This window comes from Lissotriton helveticus, chromosome 5_1 (assembly GCF_964261635.1).
Source record: "Lissotriton helveticus chromosome 5_1, aLisHel1.1, whole genome shotgun sequence".
NCBI classification, from domain to species: domain Eukaryota; kingdom Metazoa; phylum Chordata; class Amphibia; order Caudata; family Salamandridae; genus Lissotriton; species Lissotriton helveticus.
Window position 1 is genome coordinate 461,989,979 of NC_136065.1, and position 9,876 is coordinate 461,999,854.

General features: G+C 45.9%; 1 long non-coding RNA gene across 1 annotated transcript in view; it reads right to left on the reverse strand.

The window, feature by feature from the left end:
- LOC144753218 (uncharacterized) overlaps positions 1 to 9,445 on the reverse strand; it is a 178,997-nt gene extending 169,552 nt beyond the window's left edge. Inside the window, exon 1 of the long non-coding RNA XR_013594249.1 lies at positions 9,313 to 9,445. This is a non-coding gene — a long non-coding RNA (uncharacterized LOC144753218). The remainder of the gene's footprint in view (positions 1 to 9,312) is intronic.
- Positions 9,446 to 9,876: the final 431 nt, after the last annotated feature.

Sequence of the window (9,876 nt, forward strand, 5' to 3'; positions counted from 1 at the left end):
ATCAAGCAAATATTTGGCTTACTTGGTCAACCAAAATAGATTTCCTGGAATTAATGATGAGGAATTAAGTCATCTGATACTGAAATGTGTGTAGCATTTTGGAGGTGCTCTATCAAATTATATTTCAGAATCAAAAAGTGTAGATCAATGAAGTGCTGAAATATTCGACCTAGGGCAAAATATCAAAGGTTTCTGAATAGCAAAATGATCAAATTACTCCATAAGAAATTAAAGAGATAAAAGGAGAAAGCAGAAGGGCTCAATGTGCTGTATGCCAAATTGTGTAAGATATTTTAGAAGCGTCTGAACTAATGTTACAACTACATGTTTTATTTATTGCACGTATATTAATCTGTTTATGGCCCTCCAGCTGAAGGGATCTTTTCCGTGAGCATGCGAAAGGGAGATCTACATTGCTATACACTGCAATTAATATTGTGGGCCCTATTCACAAAGGTAGATTTAAATGAGTAGGTTCACTTAAGTGTAAATGTACTCTTATACCTTGTAGTAACTTTACTTTATTTGGCAACTCCAAAGTCTAGACTTTGCCCCACATTGTAGGGGGTGGAGACTGCATAAACATAATTTAAGACCTGCTATTAACTTTCTGACCATATTTTATGTCCGCAGATCAGGGCAGAGACCTCCACATGGAGGAGAATGGAAGAAATACATACAACTGAATCAAGTCACACACACAAACAGATGACACTCATTCCCTAACAACACAATTAATTTATTATTATTTATTTTATTTATTTCAAAGTTTTATATAGCGCAAACAAGATCTTTGCAGATATCAGAGCGCTTTACAGAAAACAAGGGCTGAGGGAAACCTGGGGGAAACAAGAGGGTGATTAAACAAACGATTGGGTACAATATAGTAGTCGGTAGTAAGAGAATAGCCAAATAGGATAGCAATCAGATAAAAACATAATGCAAAAAGGATAGCAGTCAGATAAAAACATAATACAAAGTAGGATAGCAGTCAGATAAAAACATAATACAAAAAGATAATCAGAAAAACCAGTAATACAAAAGAAAATAAAAAAAAAAACGGAGCAAAGTCTTCAGTCCAGTAAATGTAGAGATCAGGTGAATTTAGCCATAAGGATGGCTTTTACCTCTTTCTTAAAAAATGCCGTGGAGGAGATAAGTCTGGTTTCGGGAGGGAGTGCATTCCAGATCCTGGGTGCCATTCCCGAGAAGGAGCGTTTGTATGTTTTTTCCTTCCGGAATCTTCGAGGTTTCAGGAGGAGATTTTTTGTGCTTCTGTTGGATCTAGAGCCTCCGGTTTTAGTCAGGTTTTGAGTGAGGTAGTCGGGTGACTTGTGGTGTACGGCCAAGTGTGTCATGCAGGCGATTTTCAGCTGTATTCTGGCTTCAAACGGCAGCCAGTTCAGTGATTTTAAGTCAGGGGATATATGCGAATGTTTCCTTGATCCGGTGATAAGTCTCACTGCAGCGTTCAAGGAGGCTCTTAGGGGTGCGGTTGTTGATAGTTGGAGTCCGCTGAAAGCCACAATTCCGTAGTCTATGCGTGGGATGACTAGGGCTTGTACAGCAGTTTGGAAATCCTTAGCTGGGAGGAAGGGTTTAAGTTTCCTCAAAGTGTTGATTTGAAAATTAGCTCCTTTAGTTGCCTTGCTAATGTGCTGCTGCATGTTGAGATTGGCGTCCAGTGTGATGCCTAAGGATTTCGCGGAGTCCACGATGGTGGGTTGGACATTGAGTGCAGTAAGATGCTTGAGCCAGGTTTGGGAGATGGCGAGTTTCGCCGGAGGTGCGATCAGAAGGAACTCAGTTTTCAGGGCATTTAGTTTGAGGTGATTGTCGGCCAACCATGATTGGGTGTTTCTGAGCGTGGAGTTCAGAAGTTTGATGTCTTCCGGGGATTGGAGTTTGAGGTAGAGTTGAGTGTCATCGGCGTACATGTGAAAGTGTACATTAGATGCTTGAAGCAATGTGGGGAGTGGTTCCATGACCAGGTTGAACAAAGTGGAGGATATGGAAGATCCTTGTGGAACGCCTAATGTTACAGGCACAGATGAGGACAACACGTTGTTGATCTTGAACTTCTGAGACTGGTTATGTAGGAAGGAAGTGAACCATTTGAGAACAGTTCCGGATAAACCCATTCTGGTGTTTAACAGCTCCAGCAGATTCTCATGTTTGACAGTGTCAAATGCTGAGGAGAGATCAAGTAGGATAAGGAGGTAGGAATCGTTGTGATCAAGGATTTGGAGGGTGTCATCAATTATGTGCGTCATAGCCGTTTCCGTACTGTGTCTTGCTCTGAAGCCTGATTGATGAGGGTTGAGGAGGTCAAACCGATCAATGTGTTTTGTCAGTTGGAGTTGTACGCATTTTTCCAGCAGTTTGGCCAGGGTTGGGATATTGGTGATAGGGCGGTAATTGTTTAGGTCAGCAGGGTCAGCTGTAGGTTTCTTGAGTATAGGCGTGACTTGCCCCACCTTGAGGGAGTCCGGGATGAGCCCTTGTTGCAGGGAACTGTTAATGATTTTGGTCCAGAGTGGGAGGAGCAGGGGGGTGAAGTCTTTTACAGCATTAGCAGGTAAGGGGTCTGTGAGGTGATTAGAGGGTTTCAGGGTGCCGACCAGTTTGTTAATTTCTTCTTCAGAGTAGGTGTCGAAGGACGACCATGTTTTTAGGTTTGGTGTTAGTTATGCTGATGGGGCTGGAGTATCGGCTTATATCATTGAGGAGATCACTTCTTATATTGTCAGTCTTTAGCTTAAAGAAAGCAGAAAAGTCTTTACAGGATGGTATAGCGCTTGTTGTGCTGTTTGATTGTAGTGGTTGTTCCTTGGTTTGAGTTTACTACCAGTAATACATGCTCTGCTTTTTTCCACTTCCTTTTTCAAATCCTGCAGCCACCACATTTTGTTTGAAGTACGCACACCCCACTTCAGAGGAGGAAGAGAAACTTAACTGAGGAGGAGACAGCCTTTGTAGTTAAATTAGTGAAAAAGCACTAGAAACAAAAACATGGGCAGCATCTATTTTCCCTCAGCGGAACACAGAAGGAAGCCTTATGGCAGGAGATGACAAACTCTGTCAATGTACTGGGGAGGAGGCACACAGTGTGAGGGATATTAAAAACAGGTGGCATGATGGCAAAAGTTCTTCCTGGAGGGGGAACTGGATACCGTCTCCATCTCACACCCCATGAGAAGGCTGTCCTCTCCACAATGGACCCATACTTACAATGTGTTTTAATTATGTATACTTTTTTTTTACGTTTTAATTTGCTTATTGAAGATTGTTGAGACATCATATAATAGGAATGCATTCCACCAGTACAATGTGATAGCATTTCTCCACAGAATAACAGCTTTGTCATATTAAACAAACTTTAGCCGCATATAACAGATACAACTCAGTGATCGATTTTTATAACACACACAACTTATTTGCCACGTTGCCATATACTTAGCATGTTCGAGTGTCACAGAGCTGGTCATGTGTACTAGCATGACAGACATTTATTCCGAGTGTAGTTTATTTTGTGCCCACAAGTATTCCCTGAAGGGGGCCCATATGTCCTTGGGTCTGGACGAAGTCCGCAATTCTTCTGGGTAGAGTTACAGTTGTTCCTGACAGTACGCCATGTCTTTAAGCCACAGATCAACATTTGGTTTTAGCCGACTATCCCAAGTAAACAATATACGTCTTTTAGCTAACAATAAGGCCACACGCACAAACCGTCCCACTGTCGATTTGTATTGGTGGGCATAACTCAACAAACATTCCAGAGGTGTACACTGTAACGTCAGACCTGTCATCTTGTGAATGAGAGCTGTAACCTATTCCCAGTACCTGAACACCACCTCGAACTGCCACGCCAAATGTAAGAAGTAAGCCCCGTCCTGCCCACATTTCTTGCAGCTAGCTGATTCACGCAGACCTAAGCTCTGCAATTTTTTGGGGGAGTAGTATACCTGATGTATGAATTTAAGGTGTATGATTCGTAGGTTAATGTTCGTTGTTAGTCGCCCTGTTAACATACAGATCTTAATCCTTATCCGTATTCTGGGAATCCAGCAGTGCATTCCAGCGGTCTAGACTCTTATCATGCCCTAGGTCTGTGTCTCCTTGTATGGGTTTGTACAGTGTTGTTGTTATCTTTTTCCTGCTAGGGGCCACTATCACTGTCTGTAGCGCCTGAGACATTTTCGGTTCGTCGGGGAAGGTAGTGTAATGAGCCTTCATCGCCTGACGTAGTCTATAGCAAGTATACTTAAAGAGTGCCGTTGGGTGCAGTGGTGGCTGGTAAAGTCTAGAAGTAGTGGGGCGTAAAAAGCATTGTTCACCCCTTTCACCTAATATTAAACAAGTGAAGCAACAAGAGTGTGTAAGCACTAGTACCAGGCAGCTACAGAGAGAATTAAACACAAATGTGCTGTGACACACATGCTCTGACACAAACACACACGCTCTGACACATTTGCTCTGACACACACGCCCACGCTCTGACACACACACTATGACACACATGCTCTGACACAAAGACACACACACACGCCCACGCTCTGACAGAAGGCTAAATACGCACTCTGAAACAGGGATACACCCATATGTGCTTTGACACAAGGACACACACACACATGAGCCCTGACTGTACCTTTCTGCCTCCTGTCTTGTACTGTGATCCTATTGACCTACTGGAAAATAAGCAGCATCACGGCACGAAAGACAGCAATACGAGCTCCAGAGCAAATATGCCCAGAGGTGCAGATGATGGTTGCAGGCTACAGTGACTCAGATCTTTCCCGTCATATGCCGGCCGTGACTGCGTGTTAGGTTTTGAAGTTAATACAAAAACTTTGTATTAACTTCAAAACCTAACACGTAGTCACGGCTGGCATATGACAGGCGGGTGGGGGTGGAAATGGGGTCATCGCGGGGTGGGGGGGTTTGGGGCAAGACGGAAGGGGTTTGTTTAAAAAACAAAAAACCTTACTAGTCCGCGGCACCTCAGCTCCCGCCGTCCTGCGTTTTAGAATTGCAGCAGCAGGCAGCAGCTCTCGTCATCAGGACAGGGAGCCTCCCTCCCTCCCCTCTGCCAATCACAACGGGTGATGCGCATCGGGGCACGCCGCACCTGGGCCATTTTCTCTATGTATGCTGCATACGAGCACGACCGCCCACCCCCAACCAGTAACTTCTGCTTTCTCGCCGTGCGAGAAGGCAAAAACAAATGGTAGTTATTACGGTAATAACTACCATTTGTTTCTGCCTTCTCGCACGGTGAGAAAGCAGGGGGGCGGCGCCCAAACGCCCCTATAGAGGAGCCGCCACTGGTTGGGTGTTGTATGTAATCTAGATCAGCATCAGCAATATATTTCACTCAGGATATAAGTCACCCATTAGAGTTATTCCCACCTCTCTGAGTGTCACGAGCGGACCACGTTTCCGAGCCACTGACAGAGCGGCGTGTCCCTCCACTGGCATATCAGGCGCATACAGTGGAAGACCGCTAGTTCTTTTCCCAATTTCCTGCCAAGCCGCCACCGTAGCATCTATGGTGTTGATCTAATTTTTGGGCATATGTCTCTTTGTGTGAGTTAGTATCCCGGACAACGGCACAGGATGCGCATCACCCTCCTCTACTGCAACGTGAGGTATGAAGCTATGTGGTTTGAACCAAAAATAAGCATATTGTGCCTGACTGCAGAGGTAATACACGTAAAAATCCGGAGCTTGGAATCCCCCTCTCTCATATGTCTGTGTAAGTGTATGCCAACTGATTCTCGATTGCTTATTTCCCCACACCAATCGTAATAGCTGTGTCCGGAGCTGTTTAAAAAAGTGTTTAGTTAAGCAGATAGGAATGTTACAGAACAAGTATAGACATTTTGGTAGGATGACCATTTTTATTATTGCTATGTGGTCTGAGAGGGAGAAAGGCATGCACACCCCGCGTTCATTCTGTTGTGTTAGCGCGGTGTAAGCCCGGCCATAATTTTCCAGATTAAGGGAGGTGGAGCACTCTGGGATAAATCCAGATTGGTCCGGAAGCATTAATAGAGGCATAAGGGGCTGTAATTTTGTGGCTAAGGACCGGATGTAGGTCGGTCGGTAACGGACGAAAATCGGTATTTTCGGCCTTTACCGACCGGTATTAACGAAATGGTATGTAGGGCCACATATTTTACAGATTCGGTAAATTTACCGATCGGTAAATTTACCGAATCTGTAAAATACAGATTCGGTATTTTAACCTATTCGATAATTTTGATATGTAGGTGGGACTCTTCTGAGTCCCACAACCCTTACCGAATCTGTATTGTACCATCAAATATATTTGATGGTAAAATACCGAATCCGGTGTGCATGCACATGTGTGCATGCACACCTGTGCCATATGACAGGCAGACCTGCCCTTAGGGCAGGTATGCCTGCCACATGGCACCCGAGCCTCTTGTGGGGGTGCCAGAGGGTGTCAAAGTGACACCCCCTGCACCCTTGTGGAAATCTGTATTTACCGATTCGGTAAATACCGAATCGGTAATGCCCATTCATTCCTATGGGCTGCAAAGCCCATAGGAATGAATGGCCATTACCGGTCGGTATTTACCGAATCGGTAAATACAGATTTTTACCGATTCGGTAAAAGGAACATCTGGATGTTCCTACATGTCCCCCATTCTTATTTACTGATTTTTAATTACGGAATCGGTAAAATTCGGTAATTAAAAATCGGTAAATAAGTCCTACCTACATCTGGCCCTAAGACTTTTAAAAAAAATTCTCATCTAGATTTAGTAGAGATAGTGGGCGGTACGAATCACAGCTTGTCAGGGGTTTATCTTTTTTCAGAAGATTAATAATGAGGGCCTGTCTCAGAGAAGGAGGAAGATAGCCTGTATTGTGGGCTTCTGCATACATCTCTAGCAGGTGCGGTATAAGTAGGTCTCCATAGGGTTTATAAAATTCCGCTATAAGGCCGTCCGGGCCCGGAGCCTTATTATTTGGCAGAGAGAATATGGCCTTCTTAATGTCTTTCTCATCTATTGGCAAACTCAAGTATTTCCTGTGCACGTCAGATAGCCTTGCTATAGCGGTGTCTTTTAGGTAAGCAGTCATGTCAACCTCAGTCATCCCCACCCAGGTGGAATACACTGAGGCATAGAACTGCCGGAATTGCTCCACTATTGCATTATGTGTGTAATGTGAGACTCCATTAACGTCCACTATCTGGTCAATCGGTGGGTTATCCGATCTGCGCTGCAGTTTATCCGCCAGAGTCCTACTTGGTCTCCCTTCCTCTCCGTAGGCTCGAGCGACGTGGCGCTTGGATAAATATTGTATTTCCGTTTCAGCTAGCCTAGTGTATTCCTCAGTCGTCTCACGGATATGGGCTAGTGTTTCCAGGGCGGGTGTGTGTCTGTATTGGTCCTCTAACTCTCTCAGCCTCTCTTCAATTGCCGACAGTTGTCTAGTAATATCCCTGACAATCCCCGCAGTCGTACCAATGCACACCCCTCTGATCGTCACCTTAAACGCCTCCCAGAGTGTCGCCTGGCTGTCCACCGAACCTGTGTTTAATTCGAAAAGTTGCTCTATGCTAGATCTTATAGTGTCAGCAAAAAGCAGATCTAACAACGCCACTGCTCTGAAGCACCATGTGAAGGGTCTATGGGGGGTATCAGGCAAGTGCACTTCAATTAGCACTGGGCTATGGTCGGATAGAGTACGAGGGAGGATGTCTGTCAACCATTTCTACCCACGTATTTGCGTCTTCACTAAGCAACCAGTAATCCAGCCGAGACCAGCGGTTATACGCTGGCGTTATGTGTGTTCCTGCTAGGACACCCTAATTTCTCAAGCGCCAGGCGTCCACCAACCCCATTTCCACCATGGCCCCCCTAATGCATTGTGCTATTTTAATCATACGAGCCCCAGACGAATCTGATTTATCCACCAGAGGATCTAGGCGAGTATTGAGATCGCCCCCCCCCATAAAAGGGACGTCTCCGGCCAAGTACGCAGTACGTCAAGTATGTGTAGGAAGGGCATAGCATCATCTACCACAGGGCCATACATATTTACAATGGTTATCGCTGTCAGACCCAACTTGCCCTGTACCATAGCCCATCAGCCTTCATTGTCTACACTTGTTTGTATGACCTTAAACGGCACCCCTTTCTTAATGAGAATAAGCACCCCCTTGCATAAGTGGAATACGAGGCAGCCAGTCGGTATGCAGCCCACCTGCCAGCTATTTTACCCTCCGTATGTTTGCTAAGATGAGTCTCTTGCAATAAGGCAATGGTCACATCATGTCTAAGTACGCCAAAACCTGTCTCGTCTTCTTAGGCGTATTTAATCCTCGAACATTCCAGGGCACACATTTAATCGTAATATCTCTCATTTATGACAGTATGCAGAAGAATGTAAACAGGCAGTTATTCCATGGTGTGTGTATACGTAAAAATAATGAACGTCTGTATCTTTAGCATACCATTCACAGCATCCGCGGCTTGAACAATGTGAATAATACCACCCTCCCCTTTCCCAACGCCAGCAGCCCAATTTTGCTAAAGGCCTCACCCTCTTGCACCTCGGAACTCAAAGGTACCAACCCGGCAACCTGCAACAGGCAGAAAACCCACCGGGCAGTATCCAACAAAATGAGATGGAAAGAACGTAATGGATGGTGAATACCCATGGGGGGACGTAGTGGCATAGTGCCTGACCACATCCATCCCGCATATTCAAGTGAGACGACTCTCGAGCCAAGCACTGATGCAAGGATCCCAATATTACTACACTCAACATCCTCTCCCATCAGCCCTGTAACTAGAGAGGCATGTAATACATACATATAAGTGTAACAGTTGACGGCAATACAGGTATCAGTGTGCACCATGAAACCTAGCGAGAGTCCCAGCACAGGGGGGTGGAGAGGGGCGCTCCCTCTTCCCTTAACATATGCATGGCCCAAGGATAGAAAGCATGTGCCATATTGGCACAGCGTGCAAGCAGCTACTGGTACCTCTAGTTGTAAGAAAAAGGTAAACATATTTACAGCACTCTCATGTCCAGTTTATTCAGTCATAGACGTCTGAAGTGCGATCTGATGGACCTCTACGGCGACGAAGGGATTTGGAGTGCTCTATGGCCTGCTTGGGATTCGTGAAGATCTTGGCCGCAGCTGCCTCACCAATACGCAGCCGCGGTGGGTTAAGCATGGCGTATGGAATTTGTTCTTGCAGGAGCACAAGTTACTACTTGTGTAACGATATATCTGTAAGAGACATTAGTTAGTATTAGATTCCTTACCTTAGAATATCCCCAGGCGTCAGACTGGATCCGGAAATTTTTGTGTAGCAGTACCCTTGCGCGTCGGTAGGCGTTGTCTGCGGCTCCGCGTCCGTCGTCGGCGTCGTGGGCGCCGTGATGACATCGTCGGAGTACTTAGACGCCGCCTCCGCGTGCTGACGTCAGTCCTTCTTTTTTCCGCGCCAGCAAGCGCAGATCTGGAAAAAGCAGTATCCCTAGTCAATTTTTGACTAACTTTTTGATAGTTTTTTGATCATTTCTCGAAGTCTTTCGACTCCGATTGGTGCCGTAGGGATGCCCGGCTTTAATCACTGCGAGGATTGCAACCGCACGATGTCGGTCACGGATCCTCACCACCTGTGTTTAACTTGTCTGGGCGTCGATCACGACGACAAGGCCTGCTCCGACTGCCGGGCCCTCTCTTCGAAAGCCAGGCGGGAGCGGTCCCGCAGGCGACTCGAACTCCGGCAGTCGGTCCCGCGCCGCGAGAGGTCTCGGTCCCACGGAAGGTCGAGGGACAGGTCGTGGGCTCGGAGCCACCACAGCTCCAAGAGTAGGCCGCAC